General features: G+C 43.4%; 1 protein-coding gene across 3 annotated transcripts in view; it reads right to left on the bottom strand.

Annotated features, from left to right (window-relative positions):
* RGN (regucalcin) overlaps nucleotides 1–23,591 on the bottom strand; it is a 137,230-nt gene that overhangs the window by 33,561 nt on the left and 80,078 nt on the right. Inside the window, exon 1 of one of the 3 annotated variants that reach the window (XM_078658216.1) lies at nucleotides 4,702–4,820. The exons of 1 other annotated variant lie outside the window; for it this stretch is intronic. The gene's annotated coding sequence lies outside the window, so the exon portion shown is untranslated. Of the gene's footprint in view, nucleotides 1–4,696; nucleotides 4,821–23,591 lie in introns of those variants that run through there. One more of the 3 variants, XM_078658215.1, reaches the window with a different exon arrangement.

Raw genomic sequence — 23,591 nt, 5'->3', positions numbered from 1 at the left:
ACACAGACTGGCCAGAGACAGATACTGGCACCAAAACAGCGACTCCCAAAAACACATATGTCTACACATGCGCAGATTTGTGGTCACGCCACACAACACACAGGTTTCTCAAATTTGATGATTTACAAATAAACAATTCCCAGTAAAATACACCATTTAACTTGTCAACAGTACAGGTGTAGCGTGGCTATGCGGCATATCTGGCTGGAGGTACGAGAGAACCTGCTATTTCTCGGTGGCCATTATAACCATATAAGGTACCAAGATGAATCCCTCAAGTGTACAAGAATTACCAAGAATGGATTGATTTCTAAGCGGACACAGTGTACCGCATACAGAGAACATATCAATTAAGGCAATCAACATTAAGATCAACCACACTAGGAAGAACCTTTGGAAAAACTCCCGCATTTTTCAGTTTGATATCGATCAAGCGGTCCCTTTTTAGACCATCATCTACATATGAGGAAGAAGCGGCCAGATAAAAATCATAGGATAACCACATACAGTATTCACTGGTAAAAAAAGAACAATCCTGAAAAGGCATTTGCCGAAACGCGTTGGTGGTATTCTGCAAATCACTACCAGTGTCTTTTTGTCCTTTTTGTGTCTATGTTCACAATAGGTTGTAATCTACTGTATAAAATGAGTGTGTTTTTATGTTCAAAATATGTTTGAATCTACTGTATAAAATCAGACATAATGCAAAATATATGCAACAATATGTATTTATCCATGTGCATATAAGGAAAGTGAATGTAGACATATCGTATATTTTTGATACTGCAAAAAAAACAAATATTAATAAAAATGAAATATATTTTCTTAACTGGTTGGAAACAGTGTTTATTATGTTAGAAAGTCAAAGTGTCTATAGTTAGCGCACAGATTTTTTGTATCAACAGCATTGAGCCCGGTGCTATTGTTTCTTTCTAAATAAGCGTGGGTTGCCAGTGCCTGGGGCAAGGCAAGTATCCTTAATGCTGCTAAGAATTTTGCACCCGGGGCAACTGCCCCTGTGGCCTCCCCCACGCTACGCCACTTACTTTGGTCCAAACATACACATGAAACAGGCAGACATTCATAGAGAACATTTGTTGACACTTTCCTTGTATGTCACTTTCTACACTAGCTCAAGTGGTGTAGTGTGTCTGCTTGCCACAGAAAACGGAGACTCACTTGCTCTGACTGCTTGGCATCTGAGCACCCTCATCGCAAGCTAATCCGAGCTCATTTATAAAGCAACTTACACCTGTCCTTTCTCCCCTCTTTGCTGCCTTTGACTTTGTATTCCCTTTTTAAATATTCGCCAAGAAAAGATGGGGCCAATGTTACCAAGATCGACTAGGCATTACCTTCAGTACCTGGGAAAGGTCACAGTCATGGCAAGGACTTTAAGGTGACATTTTTGCCTTTCTATATGGGGCACGACCTAAGCAGCCCCCTCCCCGTCCCTTCTCTCCACCTAGTTCAGGTTTGCCCTCCGACAGCGCTTAGAGACCTTTGAGTGATAATGCGCGTTACAAATCAAAATTACAATATATCTAACCCTGTTGTCTCTCAAGAGCGCCTAGAAGTAAGATATACAGTACTCTCAATACAAATAAAATACACACAAAAACATGAATTACCTCTTACTAAGATGACCAGATTTTGAAAACAAAAAGCCAGGACATTTCACAAACAGAGAAGTAGGCGAACAAGTCTGCATCAAGGGAGTGGCGCAAAATGGATTTTTTTAACCAACACTCACCATCATCGACAACACAGACTATAAGGCAATAATCGTAATTAAATACAACTTTTAACATATGTAATAATGTGTGTTTGTAAAGCATATGTGGACCCTTGAGTCTCTTGGCATTGAAATAAGAGATGTTTATTGTTATCCGGCTCAATGGTACTCATTTAAACAACCTCAGAAGGATGAAAGGCTACATGGCTCTGCTGGGATTCAACCAAGCGACCATTAATTAGGTCAAATACAGATTTTTGAAGTGGGTGCATTAGCCTGAGTTTTAAAGGCAGTATCATCTGTTCCAATTACATTGGTTTCTAATAATGGCTGACAGAGTCGGCCTATGCTAAGAAAGCGCCCTGAGGAGAAAGAAATGTGGCGCCCTCGCTTAGGCCCTTGAATAACTCACCTGAATCGCTCATAGCTCAGGCCTTTCACATTGGTGCCAGACTGACTGTCGGGGCGGAGGTGTTGGTGTGTGACGTAGGGGACGAGGGAAAGGCCTGGTGGGGTGATGAAAAATCACCTTCATAACCGGAACCAAATCATTAAAAGCACTTTAAACTGACTCACTGGAGCCAAGTGTGATGGACGGTGCTGTTCGCATGACCTTATTGTAGACAACTCTGTGCGCCTCTCTGAACGCTAGAGCCCAGCTCGCCCATGCCCAAAGCCGGCCCTGATGGTGCTAACTAATCCTGCACTGGAACTCATAAAAACTTACCTCCCTCTGCGTTAGCTGACACTTTCTGAAAACCAGGACAGGTGCTACATGACTGAAATCTGACAGGACACTGAAAAACCACGGCTGTCCCACCTGGTTATCTTACCTCTGCTAAACGCAAGGAAAAACACTTTGCAATGGTAGAGGCACATATTAGGCTTTGGATAAGTACAGACAGGCCTTTTTACACCCTTATAACCACATGAACCTCCCAATTATGAGAAATAGTGGCTTAGGACACTCAACCAACCACACCAGTAAGTGTTTTAATCTAGCCTGCTCCTAGCTATCACCACCAAGCCACATTTTTTTCACATTATTGTCTTCAGCACCATCATGACACAAGGGGGCGGTTTGCTGTCATTGCTGCCTGATTTAAAGAAAGATTGGATATCAAAAACCCATGCTCTCATCTTAATGAATTACTAACAACAAAGAAAATATATCTTACAACACTTTTAAAAAAGATACAGATTTATACTTGTCTAAATACAATCCTGTCAGGAACAAGAATGCCAGTTTTTCTCCTTAAAAATAATCAAAACTCCAAACTAAGATATAAAATGCTCGTAGTCAATTTAGGGGGAGATTTAGTACGATTTTGCGCCGTGTTTGCGTCACAAAAGTGACACTATTCAGAGCGAAATCTTATTCTCCCAATTTATTTTCCAGCGCGCTGGAGATAACGGAAAAGTAATGCGAAGCAGTGCATAGCGCTGCTTTGCATTAGTTTGCGTCATGGGGGGCGTACCAAGGGTGGTGCATGGGCGTTCCCCTGCAACCAACCAAGGTTCCTCATTCTAAACCCAATTTACTAAAAACAATAGATTGGGTTTAGTGTGAGAAAACTGCACCCTTTTCAAGTAGGCGCAAGGAAGGAGAATACTTTCATTTCTTCTTCCTTTTCCTACTTTGCATGTGTGCTGCACTTCACAGCACAAATACAAAGTGGAAAATGGTTAAAGTGAGTCTGCGCATAGTACTTTGTACAGGAAGGGTTCCTCCCTGTACAAATCTCATGCTAGACTCACGGAGACACCCTTGCACCATGGCGCAAAATGTATCTGTGGCACACAACAGCTGATTTCAGCACCGGGGCTAGTGAGAGGGGAGGAGAGTGCCTTATTTTAGTAAATATGGCGCTTTCCTCTCTCCATGTCACGCAGCGCAGCATTTGCGGCTGCTTCGGTGCGCTACGTGAAAAAATAGTAAATCAGCCCCTCAGTGTTATCATTGCTTCTGTGATGAAGCCCAGGACCTCTCAGCAACACTGTGGTTGTTCTGCCCATTACGAGGGCCACAGGAAAAATGTGATGGACCGGCCCTGACATGTCCGCATAAACATGCATCTGTCGCACTCGCCTCATAACTCACCACCTACCCATAGTTTGCAGATTAAAAAAAAAATACTTCTAGCTCAAGAGGATCAAAAGTTATCAACAATCGTGCACACTATGCGTAGCGTGACTCTTTGCAGAAGTTAACTGATCACTTTCCAGCTGTTGATTGATGTAATCAGGCAATAAATGACAATTTGTCTTGGTTAGCGTAAAAGTAAAACATTGTTAAAATATCAACACAGTAACATAAAAATGCCACAGAAAGTGCCACATAATACTGGAGGATGTGCTCACTGCACAGTGTTGTCCTGCTCCACTGCCCCATAATACCAGTCGTCTTGCCTATAACCTGCTGCCCTGCCTGTTTTCACGAGATTGATTGCTCTCTGCTAGTCAAGACGTCACCAACTGCTGGCCGTAGCTATTCGGTTTTATGTCAAAATAGTCCCTGAAAATTTTAGTCTTTCAAAATATGGACCTGCACATAAACGAGCAGACTGTCCCTCGCCCATTTCTCTACTCTCGCCAGACCACGCCCACACAGTCATGGGTTGAGCAAAGCTTACATTTCCGAAGTGGTATACATATTTTCTTTGCAGTTTTATATTGTGCGAACTCGACCCGAAGGTATCCCAGCGCTTTACACAGCACCAGTTGTATTACAGACGGACAGATTCATTTTTTGGGCACGGGGAGATTAAATGATTTTCCCCGAATCACAGGCTGTTGCAGCCTCCCGCCAGACTCGAACCCGGCTCCCCAGCGTCAAAGTTGGTCGCTCTAGTCGTTAAGCCACACCCTAGCCATAACACTACGGGTGTTTGCCACTCACAAACACTTGGCTCACGCACCTCGAGAGACGAGCCTCAAAGGAATGTTTGCAGACATGCATACCTTACCTCCTGCAGGGACGCCTTCCTTGTGTCACCGGAGAAAACGATCCCTGGCGGCCCTCGCAGTTTATACTCTGAACATTGTTAATCTTTAACTCCAGGCTGGGAATGGAGGACAAACACTCACTGATTCATTAGGTTCTCCAGCTGAGTGAAAGGTTGACCTGTCTCAGCAGGAGACCATGGCATTGGTAACAAATACGGTATTCAGCACTTTATTCGGTGTACAGCCACCCAACGGCATAACTCACCCGTCTTCTATTACCATAGTAAAGATGGTAATTCAGTGTAACGTACTTCATTTTCCGTTCCACACGTAAATTGAATTGAAATGGCACACTTGGACATTTTTCAGGGAGTAAGCGATATTTGGACTCCTGCTACCCACTGCTAGCGAGCTTTCTTCGGTGTCTTTGCCACTATTCTTCCTTCCACTCAGATAACTGCCACTCAACGCCCTTACTCAGCACCCTATTCAAGTAATCCTCTGTGCACCCAGAAATACCCCAAAACCTCCCAGCGGCCTTAATAATAATAGGTAACTCTACTCCAGCATTTTATGACTTGTGTCGCGATGTCCCTGAGTGGTCGCTGGCGGAAGCGCTGCGTATTGTCAGAGTGATAAAAGTTATTAGAACATTGGAATTTTGAGCACTCCATTGAATATAGTGGAGTGCTCCGGGCTTCTACTGGCCGGTAGAAGCCCGCAGAGCACTATTCCAATGTTTTTTTTTGTTCACAGCTGCTGCTGTGAACAAAGGCTTCTCGGAGCCAGAGGCGGTTTAAACCCCCTCGGGCTCGGAGAGACCTTTGGTTTTAGTAATTAGGATATTCTGCACTCTAGGGGCGGAATGTTCTAATAGCCTTAGAGCCCTCCTAGCGGGCTTTACTGGCCAGTAAAGGTCCGCTTCCTTGTTAAAGGCCCTCGCCTTCGGTTCGGACCTTTAACGCTGGAGCGGGCATTTAATGGCCGGTAGAGTCCGCTAGGTAGGGCTCTAAGGCTATATTAGAACATTGGACTGTTGGGAGCACCATTGAATGCAATGGAGTGCTCCGGGCTTTTAATGGCCGGTAGCAGCCCTGAGCTCCTACATTCCAATGTTGTAGTTCACAGCTGTTGCTGTGAACAAAGGCCTCACTGAGCCAGAGGGACTTACAGTGAGGCCTTTGTTTTATTTGTTAGGACATTCTGCCCTCTAATGGCAGAATGTTTTAATAGCCTTATAGATCTCAGAGCTGGGCTATACCGACATTAAAGCCCCACTCCCTTGTTAAAGGCCCTCGCCTTCGGCTGGGGCCTTTAACAACGGAGTGGGCCTTTAATGGCCGGTATAGCCCACTCTGGCAGGTTATAAGGCTATATTAGAACATTGGAATGTTGAGAGCTCCATTGAAGACAATGAAGTGACTCTGGGGTTTTTATGGCTGGTATAAGCCTTCTGCTCCAACATTCCAATATTGTCCTTCACTGTGAACAAAGGCCTGGAGGAGCCTGAGGGGATTTCAATCCCCTCTGCTACTTGCAGCCCTGGTTTTATTTGTTAAAACATTCTGCCGTCTAGTTGGGGAATGTTCTAAAAGCCTTATAGCCATCGGAGGCTGGCTTATAACGGTATTAAAGTCCCGCTCCTTTATATACGACCTCGCCGACGCTGGAACAGGCTTTTAATGGCCTGTATATCCCGCTAAGGCTATATTAGAACATTGGAATGCTGGAAGCATGAATACAATAGAGTGGCTCCAGGCTTAGAATGGCTGGTATAAGCCTTCTGCTCCAACATTCCAATGTTTGTCTTTCTGTTTCTCCCTTTTTAATTTAGAACATTCTACCCTTAGTGGGTGGAGTGTTCCAACAGCCTTATAGCCCTTCTGCTTCCGGCTATGCCTGTTGCTATAGGCCCTCACCCTCGTTATAGGCCTGAACCACTGGGAGCATGGGCCCAGCTTATTGATAGTATGTTGTGCCCCTCAATGAGGAGGTCACTTCTTAATTAACTAATTGTGTTGATTATTATGTAACCTGTTTAGAGGACTGAGCTGAGGAGGTGCTCCTGAAGAAAATGAGCTCCAGTGACACTCTCTTGGGCACTGTGACATTTAAAAACCAAACAAAAAAAAAAAACCAGAAAGCACAGAAGACCCCTTACATCCTGCTGCGAACACCATAAAAAATGATTTGTTGTGGGTGAGCAGAAGTAGATGGCACCTCAGTGCAGAGTTGTCCACTGAATTTATTTCATGTGTCCAGGATTTAGAACCCTGGAATTTTACTGTTGGATCCAGCACCACCAATGGAGAAAGTTCAAAAGAGGCCATCTTGAAGCACTGATGCAAAACATCAAATTGTGTAAAACTTGTCATCATGGATTGCCTTGTGAGCCCGAGTGACTATCGGAGCCATGCTGTCTAAGCATCTCAGGGGTTAAACTATAGAGTGAGCTTTCTGGTGACCCCATTGCTCAATTTCGGATTATAGTGCCGCCAAAAAGTTGTGCCATGTGGGAATTTTGAGGCAGAGGTGTTAAATCGAAGTATTAAGGTACACAGGAGCCACTTGGATGAAGTAAACCCCTTTATTCAAGTACTTAGGATACACCTCAGCCACAGCTCACTGTTCACCAGCTGTCACCCTTCAGTGCCTCAGGGAAGCTCGAGTTAGAATGCTCTGGCACTAACATTCCAAAAACATCATCATAGCCCTATGACAAAAGGTACTCTGGCAAAACCATTAACAGGCGGGGGGGGGGGAGAGATAGAAAACCCATGGATAGGAAGATACCACGCATCCCCCTTCTTTATAAATTCAGGTTCCCCTCCTATAAGAGAGCAGAAAAGTGGAAAAGAAATAGAAGTGAATAGGAGAAGAGATAACAACAATGGAAAGACCGTAAACCATAACTTTCATGTGGTAGTAACTTCTAAGTCCTTAGGAAAGGTTGAGCGGCACCTTCTCCTCCCACTTGTCCTAATGGGGTATTGGACCTCTTGTCTGTCAAGTGTTGAAGGTGCACTGGCTTTTTCGGCTGCCCCTTTTCTGTCAACCTCCTCTGTGGTCATGCTCCCTCCAGGAGCGGTGCATCTCGCAACCCTCCCCATGTTCCAAATTCTCCCATCTTGAGTTTTCACTGCATTTTTAAAGAGTTTCACTATTCTCATTGGTTCTGTGAACACTGACCATCTTGCTCTCCCTGTGGGGGCTTTGAACTTGACCAGATCACCTAATTTTAAGTTCACTTCTTTAGCTCCATGTATTCTGTCATATCTTGCTTCACTTTCAGCTTGTAACTTCTGTTCTTTTTCTCTCTGTTTAGTGTTGCTGCTAATGGCTACCCTCTCCTTATGCAACTTCATCCACCCTGGTACCAATCTGGAACTGGGCTTCCTTGCTTTTATCAGCTCAAAAGGTATTTTATTGGTCGTTTGGTGTGGTGTCCGGTGATATGCTTCTAGCCGTTTGATGACCTCTTCTCTCCAACTGAGCCCACTGGCTTTGGCTAGGAGGATGCCCTCCTTAATAGTTCTGTTTAACCCCTCTACCATCCCATTGGCTTAAGGGTGCTAGAGTGCACTCAGCTTGTGTCGGATCCCATTGCAATGTAGGAATTCTTTCATTTCTTGTGAGCAGAATTGGACTCCGTTATTCATTTTGTATGGAGCTGGGTAAACACTACTTCAGGAACTCCTCTACAAGAAAACTTATCACCGTCTTGGTGTTTATCTCGGAGATGAACTTCAGTTCAGGCCAACGTGGGAACAGGTCTACTAATGCCAGGATGTATGGCAATTGTTTTTCTCCTGGCAATGGACCTATTATGTCCAAGGCTATATCTATCCAGGGGCCCTCAGGTAGAGATCCACAATGCTGGGGTGGCATGTGGAGTTTGAGTACTTTGTCCCTGGAGGTGCATGGCAAGCACTCCTGTATCTTCCTTTCTATATCTAAATCATGTTAGGCCACCAAAAGTCTAGGCGTAGTCTCAGCTTTGTCTTGGTGATCCCCAAATGTCCTTCATGGGCCAGATCAACCAGTTTATCTTTCATAGATTTAGGAGGGATTCACTTGGTGTTCCTGAAGAGACACCCATCCACAATGGATAGTTCCTCTCTTACCATCCAATATGGTTTGAATTGTTCATCATGTCTTTCCCGACCTGTCCACCTGTCTTTAGTGTTCCTGCATACTGTCTATAACAGTGTGCCTGACTTCAATTCTTCCTTCCACTGTGTCTCCTCCACTGCCCCTTGAGTGACACATGCTCCTTCCAGTTGGGAGTAAAGATATTCTTCCTGAGAAGTGACATTCACTTCCTCTTCTTCTGGGTTCTCAACTAGACAAGAGAGGCAATCTGCTGCATTCTCACTCCTGGGACATATTCTACCCCAAACGTGTATTCTTGAAGGATAACCACCCACCTCCTTATTCTACTTGAGATGGAATCTAACAGTTTTTTAGTAAATATTTCTGTGAGAAGCTTGTGGTCAGTCCTTACAGAGAATCTGGTCCCCCAAATGAAATTTCTGAATTTATTGACTGTCCACTATACAGCCAATGCCTCCTTCTCAATCACCGAATAGTTATTTTCAGCTTGTTTCAGTGATCGAGATGCAAAAGCAATGGTCTCCTCACCTTTCAGACCTATTTGTACCATCATCTGCTGTTACTGTAGTTTGTCTGCCTGGTACAAATGCCTTAAGATTGGGGGCTGAGGCTAAAGCAGGCTTGGTGTCCTCAAATTCTGCCTGGCACTTCTCACACAAATCAAATTGCATCCCATTATTTAATAAGGCAAGGATGTGGTATGTCCGTCTTGCAAAATTGTGGACAAACTTGCGGTAGAATTCTAGCATCCCTAGGAAGGACTTAACCTCTTCTTTAGTCTTAGAGGTTACTAGCTTCATGATGGAGTCTCCAAGTTCAGCCTCTGGCAGTATACCTTCAGCTGTTATCCTGGGTCCCAAGTAGTCTATTTCCTGGCGGCCAATTTAGCATTTCTCCCTTCTTACTGTAAGGCCCTGTTCACTGAACTTCTTCAATACTTGTTTGATTCTGTGGCCATGTTGTTCCTTGTTGTCCCCAAATATCAACACATCGTCCTGTTAGCAGAATACCCCTGTGATCCCTTGGAGCATGCTGCTCATTATTCTTTGGAACACAGCGGCCACCGACACAAGTTCAAACGGCATGCGTTTGAACTTGTAGGCCCCCATGGGCCTTACGAACCCTGTAAGTTCTTGGGACTCTGTATGTAGTCTGACCTGGTAGTATGCTGATGTTAGGTACAATGTTGAAAATAACTTTGCTCCTGCTACCTTGGTCATCATCTCTGTGATGTTGAATAATGGGAACTTATCCACCTCCTTGTTCAATGCGCTTAGATCTATGCATAGGCGAACTGCCCCATCACTTTTCTTTGCCACCATGACTGGGGTCAACCACTCTGTGGCTTTTACTGGTTCAATCACTGCTAGGCTGCACAGTCTCTACAATTCTTTTCTAACTGCCTCATGCATGGATAAGGGTAAACTCCTCACTTTGGCTGATACAGGTTGAGCGTTTTCTCTCAGCCTAATCTTATGAACATAGTGTCTTAAACACCCTAGCTGCTCCGTAAATACCTCATGGAATTCCTTTTCTGTACTCAAAAGTGTTTTGTCTATGCTCTGGATTAGTATTTGGGGATCTTTGTTGGGGTCAAGGTATATCCCAAGCTCCTTTTGTTCCGGCCAACCCAGGATAATGTCACCTTTATGTGAAATGTACCCTTTGGTGACGGTGTATCTGTACTTGCACTCTATGCTTCCCCAAAAGGACCCTAACATCTCTATGGGATGCCCACCATACCCTCCTGGTTTAATGTCCATTTTATATAACCTTTTCTGTCCTTTAAACATTTTCACAAACATACTCTCAGCAATTATTGTCAACTTTGAAAATGACACCAAAGAGAAAGGGGATCAAAGCACTAATTCCAGCACAGATCTAACGTCCCCTACAGTTCCTAAGAAACAAAGCGAAGGTGCCGATAGCCTGAGACACAATCCCCTTTGTCCCATGAAGATTAAGTGAGAAAAAATCTCATTGTCTCTTCAAATTCAATACACAAAATTGTGGCTCCGCACCCTTCTAATAAGTCAGCTTTACATATATTTTTTTAGATAGCAGTCATTATACAATGGTACTCACAAGTTTGAAGATTCTCATTCATTTTCCCAAAGCGGAGTCAAACACAAGTTCTGGAAGTTTAAAACTTGATCTTTATTCAGTTTTCAATCAGATAGCCAACGCGTTTCGTCCGTTACCAGACTTCTTCAGGGCATAACACGTTTTTAATACTATTCCAGGATGTATGTGCCTGTCGATAATCAATTCAACCCCGATGGTTTTAAAAGATTGCCTATCAGTTTTTGGCAATGTGGAAAGACAGCTTTAAGGTTTTCAGTCGATACTGCAAAGTGCAACCGCAGAAGTACGCGTGTCGTCAATCATGTGGTCATCTGGTTCATCGATCGTCATTTAAAAAAAATCTTTTTATTAAACATTAAACATATGCTTCAGATAGACACAATACTGTGTACATGTTGGGGTTTGGCATATACAATTATACAATAAGTTCCACATTTCCGATCTCCCAATCCCCCGCCTTTCCAACCAACACTCTCAAGGGTACAGTTAGCTTGTGCGATCCCCTTATTATCATTGTGCCCTCCCTCATGCTACTGCCCATTACCTATATTTTGCCGAGGGCCCCCATATCTTTTCCCATTTGTGTGGGCTGCGCCCGCTCTGGTATATTGACTGCTCTGCCCGTTGACACCATTCCAGGTCGTTTTTCCCTGACTCCAATGTTCAGGCCTCCCCTGCACCCCATACTCGGGCAATGTTTCTTTTAGTCACTCCTCCTGCCAAAGCGAGCCAGATCTTGGCCCATTTTAGCCAGACTATCTCACCCATCATTCCCAGGATATGCCATCTCGCTTCCACCGGGACCTGGGTACCCACCACCGTTGTTATCACCTGGGCCAGACCCCACCACAATATGTGAAAGAATGTTCCCCTCTCACCACACCCCTCCACTCCTTAGACATACAATGTCCTATGTGGTACTAAACTGTCCTTGAAGCGTAGGACCTATGCAAAATACGGAGTTAAATTAGCTGAATCGTGCCCTTGTAGCTATTTCTCTGGAGCTCTGCAGGGCTTCGACCCAGTCGTTGTCCTCAAGCTGACCCTAGTCTGACTCCCAGGCCGCCCTCAGGGGACCCATGCAGTCTTGGGAGTTGTTTACTAGCTTCCTGTATGTGAGGGCTATAGCGCTATCTATCATTGGGTCAAGTAGAAGTCTATCTTCGAGTGGTGTGTATTCCTTAATGGATCCCCTTCCTATAGGTGACAAGGAAGTGCGTTCCACAGTTGCAGATATCTAAAGTGCTCTCCCTCCCCCATCTGCAATTTTGTCCATAGGCTGCTAAAGTAAATCATTTTCCCTCTTCTCCAGATATCTCTCAGAAGGTCTATTCCTATAAGGCTCCATCTATTGAAGCCCTCCAAGCGCCTCACCTCACCCAGAAAATCTCCCCCCCATAGTTGGGTTTGCTCCATAAGCTTGGCCTCCCAGCTGACCACTTTAGTTGCCTTCCGCCATGCCGTGACCACTGTCTGCGTGTGGGTCGGGAGGGACGAACTACCCTTTTTTTCAGGTGATTGCCCTTGCCCATAGCTAGTCGGTCAACCTGATATGCCGGCTTTTCGATCGCCAAGAAGACCCACCCATTGATGTTGATGAGCTGTGCAACCCAGTAATATATTCAAATATCGGGGACAGCCAGACCCCCCTCATACGCCCCCTGCAGTAGCTTTTTCAGTGCGATCCTGGGGCTACCCACCCACCCCCCACAACAATGTTTGTAGCTCCATGCACGCCGACGTCAGGGTCGGGAGCTCACCCGCTAGAGAGCACTTTTATAATTTTTATGCTCCACCTTGGTACCTTTGACTACTAACACCTCACTAAAATCTTCTGTGATTTCATTTACTTTCGGCTTTTCCTCACGATCTTGTTTAATTTCTTACACACAATGTATCATATGATTGACCTGTTTAGCTACTATGAACACCTCCCCTAGTGGTGGATCATCTTTTAACCACAATTCTTCTCTTATTTTCTCAATTTTGCATGTGAGTAAAAATTGATCTCTTATGCGCTCCTCACATGGTGCCCCAAACTTGCATGTAACAGCTAACTTTCTAAGATCTGATACAAATTCTTCAACTGTCACACCTTCTTTCTGACCCCTCTTCCCGGAGTGATAACGTTCCATTATGGTCCTAATTATTCCATCAGGTCCTAATGCCTAATTGAGTAAGGAAGATTGTTTTTTATCATTGGAAGTTCACTTTTCTGGCTGATGGGAAGTGCAGTTTCTGTCAAACTTGGCTGCTCAAAAAATATAAAGCTTTATCGAGGAGGATACTACTCATCTCTGCTTCTTCTACTGAATAAATAACTATCTGTGAACATCTTCATTGAACACTATAACTTTTTACAGGCTAAGCATTATTAATTTTAATCTCTGCTGAAACACCCAGTGCATTTCTAGCCAATCAAATGGATAAAATCCTTCATAACTACTGTTAGAAATGGGATTTCTGGTTGGCTAGGACTTGCGCCTAGGCCAGGCAGAAACCACCACTCTAGTCAGGGCAAGGAGTTACCCGCTGAAGATAACCCCTGCTCACCCCCTTGGTAGCTTGGCACGAGCAGTCAGGCTTATCCCAGAGGCAATGTGTAAAGCCTTTGCGCAACAAACTCACACAGCAGCGACACACTAGGCACACCACAAAAGAAATTCCACACAAGGTTATGTAAAAATAGCCTTTGTATTACTCCGAAACACACTAGATCATACAGCCAGATTTATCAACGTAAAATCGGCTCGCAAAGGGCCAGATTCTGAGAATCTGGCCCTTTGCGAGCGCAATTTTTGCATTTAGGATTCCTCATCCCAAATGCAAAAATCGCTATTATAGAATTCGCAATTTTGCGAGGAATTGCATTTAAGGAATCTCTATTTGAGATTCCTTAAATGCAATTCATGAAACATTTAAAAATGGCGAATTCGCAATTTTGGGCCGCTATTTACCGCGAAGTCAAACCTCGTGGTAAATAGCGGAAAGTTAGAAAAATGCACTTAAGTGCATTTTTCTAAGTTGTATGTTACACACACACATGTCCTTGGGACATGCGTGTGCGTAACACCAGCGTCCAATATCATTTCAGGGGTGCAACAGGGTGTCCTTTGGACACCCCTGCACCCTTGAAATCGCAAACTCAAAATGCGAATTGCTAATAGCGATTCGCACATTGATATGTCTTCCCATTCATTCCTGAATGGGGAGTTATTCCTTATTTGCGATTAGCAATTAACTAATCGCAAATAAGGAAGCTGTAGGAATCGCAATATAAATTGCGATTTGTACATGAATCCCATTTTGCGAGTCTGTAATAGCGATTCCTTAATAATCGCTATTACAGACTCGCAAAACAGGACTTTGTTGAATCTAGGGGTATAATCTCAAATATACACTGTGCCAACTGGCACTAGGTAGTACTTTACAGGGGATTATATACAGGACAGGGCCAATCGGGCCACTGTTAGCACCATGAGAATCACAAGTAGTGAAAATAAAATTACCAGTAACTACTGGTATTAGCATTAGGCATAAACACATTACGCATAAAACACATTAGGTATAAATCATCCTAGGCATACATCCTACATTATCAGTGCACCTCAGGAGCACTTAGCATAAACACATTATGCGAAATAACATTTGGCATAAGCACGTTATGCACCACATTAGGGCCATGCGCCCTACCAGCACCTCAGGTGCTCACAGGCCCACTGGCCTTCCTCGGGGGCCCATCTGGGACTTCCCTATGCCCTATGCCCTATGTCCAAATAGTCAGGGCTCTACGCTGCCACTGCAGCCGGGTGCAGGCCCAATAGGCCGGCACCAGAATTAGGGGGGAGAGGGTGTAACCCACCCTTGTTTCTCCTGAGACACAACAATGCCCCCCCCAATGTTGCAGGTGCCGCGATCTGGGGGTACAGCTGTGTAGCCAAAAGAAATCGGCGCCAACAGTGCCTTGGGAGCCCCTCCATCCCGGGGCTCCTCTGTCAGGGAAATCGCGCAGGCACTTGCCAGAACCCCTGGTGCTCAACATCAGCCCCACTTATTTGGTGGCTGAGGAAAGCAGAGAGCAGCCATCTACTGTTATCGGTGACCTGTAGTCACTGGTGTCGCTCCGATCCCTCCCTGTGGGCCGCGTCGACTCGGGCGTCCTCTTTGACCTTTGTCTGCTGCTGCGGTGGCCCTTGGGACACGGAGCGAGGTCCCCGTGTGCCACACACAGGGCTCTCCTCACCACAACGGGAGCCCCACTTGGAACCAGGCACAAGGTGGCCTGACTTCCGCTCCGACCTCCATCCTCACCACAACGGGAGCCCCAATCAGAACCAGGTACAAGGTGGCCTGACTTCCGCTCCGGCCTCCAGCCTCTTTTCCGGTCTCCGGCCACGCCCCAGGTCCGGCTCCTTGCCTGACTTCCGGCCTACTCGCCCGGACCGAGCAGAGCTGGAGCCCTTCTCCCTGGGCTCAGGAATACATCAGCAAGTGCAATGCTGGAGTGCTCATTGTGAGAAGTTAATGAGAAAATAAGGTGCCAGGGCTCGAGTTTGAACCACCAAAACTTGTTTATTCAGCTGGTGTCAGCCTTCCTTTCAATGATTTTAAGAAGGTATGCATTTGTCATATATTGAACATTTCAGCACATATTTACATTTTCATTCAATCCTCATAGGAAGAAACCTTCCTTAAGCTGTGGATACAGTTTAAAGGCTTTTTACATACATTGCGATATTTAAAGCAATTAAAACGAAAAAACAAATGGAAAGGATTCACACATAGTTATACTTTGACTTTCAAATATAAACAACATCTGTGAGTTATGTACACCTAAGCTTGTTCAGGTACATATGTTAAAATGCATTGCCCTATGCTATTATGCGTCTCTTTCCAACAGCCAAATAGCCGACGCGTTTCCAAACCCTTCTCTTAATCAATGGGTTTCTTCATCAGGGCTGGGCTGTGTACCTATGGTGCAAAATTGAGGGACATTTAGTATCTCCTTTTCCTATACTTTGGAAAATTGGTAAATAGGCTAAACCTCTAGAAAGTTTTACCTTGTTTGGCGTTAATGCAGGACGCTGTTTTCAAAGCGGGGCATCGAGTGAATTTGAATTGTCACCACTATCTAAATTAGGGTGAAGAATAACGATTCTTGTGAGTATTTCGGCAATACTGTTTGGTTGATCACTTAATATTTGGGAATGGATCAAAAAATCTTCCTTCCTGGAGCAATTCCGCCGGATTCTCAACATTTGTCCGTACGGCAAATTAGATTTTAAACTTTTGGGGTGGTAGCTTGCGTAGTGCAAGATCGTATTCTTGTCTGTGTCTTTGCGGTGTAAAGTCGTTGTTAATTTGTTTTCATAGGGAAAGACCACCACATCAAGAAAAGTGAGAGATGTTCTACTCGATGTTATTCTAAATTTGATATCTGGATGTCTGGTGTTGAGCCACTGATGGAATTGGGCAAGCATTTCTTCAGACCCCTTCCATTGACACCAATGCACTAAACTACAAATCCCACAATGCCGAGCGGCATATTTAAATAGGAGATCGTACTCCGCTGGTGTAGAAACCTGCCCGGAACACTGCCAAACGAGTGAGAGCCATTCGGCAGTCAAACGGAGTGAGAGTTATGCGATAGATAGACCCCCGAGGACGGCCTCTAAAGTAATCGAGCAAGGTAAGGTTGGGCCCTGCAAATGCATCGAAATGACAGTCACAGAAAGTACGTGACCAATTGGTAACGGGAATTTTCCGTTGTAAATTTTCCCCAACAGAACATTGACTCATCTTTGAATACACCCGCCCGCACAATTGGAAGCTGAAATAACTGTAGCAGCACATTGGTCCCCCGCCGCCCCTCGCACAAGTAAGCATGTCATAACTTTAATGCACATAAAATTCGAGCAAAACAATGTACACGAACTGACACCTCATTTTTTAATTGTTCAGAACAATAATCACCGCGGAATACGTTGCAGTCTTCTAACCAATATCGCATCGAATAAGCGAAGAACTAGTTGAAAATAATCCACAAGTAAGTGTCAGCGCCCTTTACCAACTGGAATTTACTAACAACCAAACAGTATTGCCGAAATACTCACAAGAATCGTTATTCTTCACCCTAATTTAGATAGTGGTGACAATTCAAATTCACTCGATGCCCCGCTTTGAAAACAGCGTCCTGCATTAACGCCAAACAAGGTAAAACTTTCTAGAGGTTTAGCCTATTTACCAATTTTCCAAAGTATAGGAAAAGGAGATACTAAATGTCCCTCAATTTTGCACCATAGGTACACAGCCCAGCCCTGATGAAGAACCCCATTGATTAAGAGAAGGGTTTGGAAACGCGTCGGCTATTTGGCTGTTGGAAAGAGACGCATAATAGCATAGGGCAATGCATTTTAACATATGTACCTGAACAAGCTTAGGTGTACATAACTCACAGATGTTGTTTATATTTGAAAGTCAAAGTATAACTATGTGTGAATCCTTTCCATTTGTTTTTTCGTTTTAATTGCTTTAAATATCGCAATGTATGTAAAAAGCCTTTAAACTGTATCCACAGCTTAAGGAAGGTTTCTTCCTATGAGGATTGAATGAAAATGTAAATATGTGCTGAAATGTTCAATATATGACAAATGCATACCTTCTTAAAATCATTGAAAGGAAGGCTGACACCAGCTGAATAAACAAGTTTTGGTGGTTCAAACTCGAGCCCTGGCACCTTATTTTCTCATTAATATAGTTGTCCCGCCAGGACCCGTAGGACAAAACCCCCCCTCCTATTTACACTCCATTGTGAGAAGTTAGCCTGGCATATGTTGTCCACTATTCTAGTGGGCACCTTGCACCAGTCTAAACGACCCTTATGATGGTGGTTGTAAAGTCAACCTTATAGATCAGCTATCCTAGTGGTAGCCTGGACCAGCAGTCTTAGGCTAAAACTTCAGAGAGCATGTGAAGCCAGCTGTTTTACCATATATAATCCCTTGAATACCAAATGAAAGGACACCACACAAGGTATATATCAAATATATATGTATTTATTACTAACACAACCCCTCTGCACTCTTTAGGAGGTCAGAGTTCGAGATACGTTACAAGTTACTCATTTAGCATACTATAAGTTGCACAAATACAATTCTGCCCTAGGGGCCTCACGAACCATATACTAAGTAAATGGTATAAGGACCACTTCAGGAATAGTGAATAGGCCTAGGGCCTAGGGAATCGCTGGGGCTACACTACAGAACCAAAAGTTAGGAAGTAGGAGACCCACGGGTGACACGTGCAGTGTGGGAACACAATCGCGAGTTACCATAGAGTTATAATGGGAACGTAAAAGTTACAAAGTAGTAGATTAAGGACACTTCCAGATGGACTACGGTAAAACCCTGTTAAACTAGGACACTTTGAGAGTCAACACCCATGGGAGCACTGGAGTACTCGAGTTACCTCACCCAGGGAAGCCGGGTGCATAGGTGTCTTTTCGTGTCGGGTTTCGTCGCTATTTCCTATGGAGAGCTGCAAAGAAGTGCGGCAGGCGACCAGGAGAAAAGTGTCCGGGTGGATCCAAGGGTGGATCGAAGTCGAGAAGAACCTGAAAGCAGAGGGGACAGAGTCTGGGTCACAAGCCAGGTACCAGGAAGGAACAAGGCGATGTCGAGATGCAATCAGGTGAAGAGGTGAAGCTTGTCTCTGCAGCCACGAGGACTAGGAGGCGTCGACGACAACCAGGAGCTGGATTCGAGCTGTCCCACGAAGGATCTAGTTGACTGTGGTGTCGGTATCCGGATTGGACCCAACAAGCCTTGGCAAACGCAATCCATGCAGGAAGGGAAGATTGGCTTCAGGTCAGACCAGCAAGGTCTGGGGAGCTTCTCCTTCGCAGGGAAGCTGGAGCAAGCCCGGAGCAACCAGGCACGCAGTGTAGTTTCACAAGAAAGTCTTCGGAGGGCTAACTAGCCACCGGGCTAGCAAACGGGAAGACGCGTCGAGCTGAAATGCAGGAGCAGGCCCCACGCGGCACTCGTGGAGTGTGGAGGGCTGAGCTTCGGTGCAAATGGCGCCCGGGTCTGGGGCTTCTCAAACCCCAATGCACAACTTCGAGGGTGCCTCAGAAGCTGCACGGTTTAGCAAAGAGCAGGTAGTCCAGGGTATCCGGTCCCACGTCTCTCGTGTCCGCCACAGGTCTCAGCTTTGCTGTGGATGTGGATCGGAGTCGGAGAAGTCTGGAAGTCCAGTTCCTGAGTCGCTGAGTCTTCGGGTTCTGACAGGAGCGTCGACAAAGCAAACCGGCAAGTTACTGGTGGTGCCTGTTTTCACAGGGTGGTCACTCCTTGACCACAAGGGAGATTCCTTCAGTCTTCTAGTCGGTATAGAATGTCGAAGGTCCAAGAGTTCTGTTTCAGAGTTTCAGTCCAGGATAATCTAATGTCTCTAGACACAGCTCCTGTCTTTATACTAATCTAAGGGGCTGGATTACCTGCTAGGTCCCTCCTATAGGTGGACCCTGAGAACGGGGTGGTTACACCCCTTTCTCTTTGTCCAGTTTTGCGCCAGAGCTGGGGCTGGAGTGCCCCAGCAACTGGTTTGAACCGGGCTATGCATGGAGCACCTTGTGTGCCCCAGGCAGTGTCTCATTTTGCAGCCTTCCCTGCCCCAATACACTAAAAGCCTGTCTGGGGAGGTGCTAGTGATGGAGCGAGATTTAGAAATAATTTTATTTCAACTCGTGAAGTTATACTTCCATAATGAAAAATAATTCTACTAACGTTTGGTGCTGTGTTTATATTAATTCAACCTAGATTAAAGTTACACTACACGTGGGATATTAACATGTGTGCTCATAAACGTGCATTATTGTTGCATCTTTTTGTTTGTGCAAATTTAATAAATTGATATTGTCTATTTGTCATGTTATAACTAATTGCTGCTGTTTTAAAAGTAGCATGTGCTTGTTTTGCTTTCCCTGTGTATGTGGATGTCACTCTATTCTCTATAGGTGCGTAAAGGCTCTCGATGGATTAATGAAGACTGGTAAATAAAATGCTGCTTTATTTGTTTGCTTCAGCTAGGTAATTTAGACTAATGGGTTAATCATTAGCAATGGTGGGTGGCAACAGAACAAACTATATTTCTCGCATTAATTATTCTTTTGTGTTTGTTTATATAATAGTTACTGATAAAATGGTTGCTTTGGGCCTAGTTCACTCGAGTTTGCTAAAATTCTGCACGGAGCAAGAAAAAGTCCATTCTGAGAAAAAGTTTCCATCACTGTATCAACGTTTGGCGAATGTTATGTGGCTCTGACAATTTTCTTGTCGGACGAGGCCAAGGCCAGGAACCGGCAGGAGGATCATTTGATAACTTTGCATCCGAGGAAGCCAAATGACATGATGACAATTTTATGCAAGAAAAATGTTGCAATCTGAGGAAGCTTCGTTGTTCGAATGTTAGAGACAATGGACTCTAAGAAAGTGACGGAACTGATATTTTGAAAAATGAGGTGACACGTCTCTGTCACTTCTAAACCAATGGGACTCCGAGTTTGCAGAAAAGAATTCTTTTTATTAAGATTAGTTAGCGTAGAAAGGTATAAAAACCCATTCTCCGTGGAAGGGTTATGCTTGCTTGCTGCTGCTTTTGCTGACCTTTGGATGAGGGTATCGTGCTGACGGACTTCTCTTGGAGCACGTAAGAGCCCTTAAAGACTTTACTTTTATTTCCATTTATTTAGCTTAGTTAGGGACTTAAGTTTTGAAAAATGCCAATTTCTATTGCCAATAATAATTTTCAATTATCATGATGTTATTGATTTACTTACAATGATTCTAATAAAATACATTAATAAAGAATCCAAAATAAATAGCTAATAAAAATCTTACTTTGAAATCGAGCTGGTCTTATTATTTCATAAGTTCAGGTTATCATTAGTTAGATTCTATCGCCATAAGTGGCTTAATAAATTAGTAAGGTTTGTAGAATAATGATTTCCATATACCGCAGTCGTATATAAATGTATATAATTTGTGAATAGGTTTATTAGGCCACATGGTTCAGTTGGTCACAATATGTCATGTATGTTTAATGGGCCTTAGGTTTGATTTATAATACATTAGGTATACTACGGAGTTGGGTAGTGTAGTTTATGACATATTTTCTATAGGCCGCTGGATCAATTACCTTGGTAGCAGAATTTGATGGTTTCTATGGTAACCAACATATAATATGGTAATTACATAGGATCGATGTTTAACATATATTGAGTCCGTTTTCGTGCTATATGTAAGGTTTTTTCCAACAGCGTGAAAATTCCTTGTTGTACCGGTACAAATTAGTGTGATGAGAAGGTAGTCACACAGCACATTTGATCTGTTTCAGAGTAGTGATATCGCCGTGTATCACAAGTGTTGTCGCCGTGCAACACAAGTTAGGTTTAGGAGTGAGTGTTGTATAGTGAGGATTATCTAAGAAATTTGAGCAGTATGAGAATAGGGACAAAGAGCCTGTTGTAAAACTCACTGTGATAAAAGTAATAGTATATATTCGAACTTGAGTGAGGGGTAAGATAACGCCGCTTATTTTACTAACGGTGTATGATATCTATAAACAGGTGAGAGTCCTGTACGGATTTCATGTGTGTTTGATTAGGGATACTTTCCGTTTAAAAGTGTGTAATTGTTTTGTAATAGTGTTCAAGTTAAACTTTGAATTATCACTTGGATGTGGATTCAGAGGGAAACGAGTTCATTATTACTTGTTTGAAGGGTAAAGTAAAGGGATTACTTTATCGGCAGATGTATATTCTGTGAGAATAGCATCGTCTATTCCACGCATAGAATTCTTGTACGACTGAATTTCTATCACTTTTAGAGAAGCAGACAAATGAGTCTTTCTTGTGTTTGTTGAATTAATTTTCATTAAAAAAAAAAGCGTTCTTTAAAATGGCGCTGTTTTTTTGTGAAGGAGGGGTGAGCGCTTAGAGTGAGACACGAGAAACCGCAGCAACTGTGTACGTCACACGGTTCGCGCAGTGATTGGGTAGCATACGTCACAGGCTGTATTCTGATTGGCTCTCGTAACTCTGACGCGCTGTAAACTGATTGGTTCTTTGAGAAAGAACAATTTCTATTCGTTGAGCAAGGTAGTGACGTAGCTCGACTCTGATTGGCTTGTTGGTGTGTTTCGCGCACGGATTGGCTAGTGTTACGGAACATCCAGGAAATAATTTTACGTTCATTTCCTCTAATTGGATTTGATCTGCAAAATGAGTTATTATTTTAAACATGTTGAGAAAAAGCCTACAATATTTCAGAAATTATAGAATTTTATTTCACCTGACAAGAAAATACAAACGCGAGGTGGTAAATTACTTCATAAATACAAAACACCTGCAGCGTATATGGAAGGTGAATATGGATATCATACTGTTTGGTGGTTTGATGTCTGGAAACATTATACTAAGGATGACGGTGTTTTGACTTGGCCAGAAGATGGTTCATTTAATATAAAAATTTTAAGAAATTTGAGAGAAAAGATGAACGCTCTTGTGCCAAAAGCAAGACCTACTCAATTTGAAGCTTTAGTTGAATGGGAAGATGAAATGTTTCAACTACAAAGAGAAGCGAGTGGTATTAAAAGACCTCCGAAAATACCAAGCTATAGACGAGAAACGCATAAAGATAGAATGCGAATGTGGAGACAGGGAGACATGTGTGATGGTCTCTACTTAATTAGAGAAATGGTTTTAGGATCTCCTGGTGAAAAAAGATCTGAAAAGAAAAATAACGTAGTCACAGAAAGTGAATCTGAAGATGCAGTTTTAGAAGAAATTTTTACTTCTAATAAAAGGAATGAACCTTTGAGACCTCCTCGATCATGGTCTACTCCGATGGTTTCTACTGAAACCACACCAAGTGCACCTCCGATTAATGAATCTTCCAAATTGTACCCAAATAATACTGAATCATTTGAAACTCCAGAAAGATTAGAAACAGGAACTAATGCTGATATTTATATTGGAGGTAAACATTTTACGATATTTCCAAAGGAAAGGGAAGCCCCTAAAAATGTAATAAGAGAAATTAGAGATGAGGAAGTTGTAAATACTTCTGAATATTTACGATCAAAGGAAGAATTAATTCGACAAATTACTAAAGGCATGGAAGCTGTGACAGTTCCAGTAACGATTGGTCTTGTTCAGCCTGTTTTTGATCAGAAAGAAAATAACAGGACAAGTTTAACAATTCCTTTAAATGCAGAAGTTCAAAAGGTTGCTGAAAAATTTTATTCAGATTTATCTGAAATTAATCATGAGAAAACAAAAATGCCTGATTTAACTTTCAATGAAGGTTCTTTTAACAAATCTCCCATGGGTGCAGAATCCGATGCTGAATCTTCTGAAAGAAGAGGGTTAAGTCCAAAACTTGATGTTGCAAAATTAAAAGCAAATTTAGAGGAGTTAATAATTGGCACTATTGGTTCCGACAGTCTAAAATTTTATCGTGATGATGAACTACTGTTCATCTGCAAGAGTATTCAGTGGAAAACAAAAAATAAATATGATCAGTTGGAAGAACTGGCAGCAGAACTTGAAATTGATTTAAGCAGACAAAAGAATTTTGGAAAGCATTACAGATTAGATTTTACAGAAAAAGACATTGAGAACTTGAACTCAATGGGAAGGATAATGCACATA

Source organism: Lissotriton helveticus, chromosome 8, assembly GCF_964261635.1.
Source record: "Lissotriton helveticus chromosome 8, aLisHel1.1, whole genome shotgun sequence".
Classification (NCBI taxonomy): domain Eukaryota; kingdom Metazoa; phylum Chordata; class Amphibia; order Caudata; family Salamandridae; genus Lissotriton; species Lissotriton helveticus.
This window is presented reverse-complemented; position numbering and strand designations above follow the sequence as displayed.